Genomic DNA, 2,419 nt, shown 5'->3' on the forward strand with positions numbered 1-2,419 from the left:
CAGCACTTCAACGATGGAGAAATCAGAGACACACTCTCAATCCGAGGCATAGAGTGGAACTTTCATCCACCACATGCCTCACACTTCGGCGGAGTGTGGGAGCGTCTGATCAGGTCCGTCCGAAGAGCCCTCACAGCGGCCTGTCTCCAACAAGTCACGACTGACGAAATGCTTCGCACTCTGTTCTGCGAAGTGGAGGCTGTCGTTAATAACTGACCTCTGACGAAGATCAACGACGACCTGAACTGCCCTGCCCTCTCACGCCTAACATGATCCTAACTTTGAAAGGGTCACCCGATCCCTTCACATCCACATGCAAGAAGGACATGTATGTGAAGAGGCGATGGAGACGGGCACAGTTCCTCGCTGACGAATTCTGGCGCAGGTGGATACAGGAGTATCTCCCCCTGCTCCAGGAGCACCAGAAGTGGTCAGTCCCAAAGCATGACATCAACGTCGGTGACATTGTTCTAACGCTGGACGAGCGGCTTCCCCGAGGCAGCTGGCCACTAGGGAAAGTCATGGAGGTCACTCGGAGCGCTGACGGTCACGTACGTCAAGCTTTGATCAAGACTGAGAACGGCGAGTTCAGAAGGCCCGTGTAGAAACTGTGCCTTCTCTTGGAAAATGATAAAGGCGATGATATAAAGTGATGTATATGAGGTGTAATGAGCATACGCCGAGCGCTGCTCGCTACATTTTGTAAATATTGAATTTATTATTTGAGTTGAAAATATAGCAAGGTCATTTGAATAAAGTAATCCAAGTGATGCCGTATATACGGAAATATTTAGCCCATGACCAAATAGGGGGCGGTGTAAGATATGCCATAACGTATTTCCAAGAAATTTTTTGTGTTCTTTGTTAACCATGAAGATTAATTTAGTTTCCCTTATTAGGTTCTCCAGGACCAACTCTAAGCGCCAAAAACATAACCTTATATGGGCATAGCGATGGTCTAGCTCCATGATTGGTCAGCTCAGAGGGGCATCTCGCGCTAGACAGAGTGACGTCACGGCCCCGGACCTTGGCAGTGCATTGCTGTCCGCCGTGGTGTGAGCATCTCTGCGCTCAGCTTGATGTGTTGACTGATGCGGTGATTTAGGAGTGTCTCTCCATGTGTGAAGGACCAATCACACATTTGGCTCGATAACTAATCACTCGCAGGCGATTAACGGTACCACCTGTGAATGTTCTTTGAACTGAACCTGAAATAGAATTGGCGTTGGGAAAAGATGTTAGTCTATTATTGATTGTAATGAACCCTATTGCAATTAATGTAATCTTGTACCATTGCTGTATTTTCTTTATTTACTTGTATTTATGTATTGTAATGAACCCTATTACAATTAATGTAATCCTGTACTATTGCTGTATTTTCTTATTGACAAGCTGTTTTTTTTTTTTTTTTTTTTTTGCAGCTAAAACCTCGTCCGATATACAAGTTATACTCTTCAATATATCTAATTATAAAAGACGTGAGTTTCAAGACCTACACGCCAATAACTTAGAACTTTAGCGGAGAGAGTGAACCCCTCTCCGGTGTTCTACATTATTACTTGTTAAGATATAACCCTAGTTGGAAAAGCTGGATGCTATAAGCCCTGGAGCTCCAACAGGGAAACTAGCCCACTGAAGAAAGGAAACAAGGAAAAATAAATGTTTTTGGCATGCTCTTCGCACTCCCCAAGAGAAATTAGTTCACCAAACCTTCTACTGGGCTCCACAAGACACTAGAAGAGTTGGAAGACCCAGATCTACATGGCTGAGGACTACGAAACGTGAAATAGAAGGTGATGAATGGAGAGGTATTGATTTAAAAGCTCAAGAAATTATCATTACTTGCTAAGCTTCAATTCCAGTTGGGAAAGCAGGATGCTATAAGCCCAAGGGTTCCAACAAGGAAAATAGCAAAATAGCCCAGTGGGGAAAGGAAATAAGGAAATAAATAAACTACAAAAAATGATTAACAGTTGAAATATTTTAAGAACAGTAAAAAGATAAAAACAAAATAATAGCAAGAAATAAAAGCTTATTCTAACTCTTTTTTTTTTATAATCAGTGGAAATCTTAATTAGTTCAGTTGCTTTCTGAAATACACTTCTGTAAGTTATTGCAATGAACATAATGATTTTATTCTAAATAAATTAGTCCTTCATTACACTTTACATAAAACCAGTAGTTACGTCTCTACTACCCACAAATCATTAGCTCACATGTGTGTGTGTATGTGTATATATATTTAGATATATAATGCATATATATATATATATATATATATATATATATATATATATATATATATATATATATATATATATATATATATATATATATATATGTATATATGTACATATATATTATATATAACATATATACACATTTATATATATATATATATATATATATATATATATAT

This window comes from Palaemon carinicauda, chromosome 16 (assembly GCF_036898095.1).
Source record: "Palaemon carinicauda isolate YSFRI2023 chromosome 16, ASM3689809v2, whole genome shotgun sequence".
NCBI lineage: Eukaryota > Metazoa > Arthropoda > Malacostraca > Decapoda > Palaemonidae > Palaemon > Palaemon carinicauda.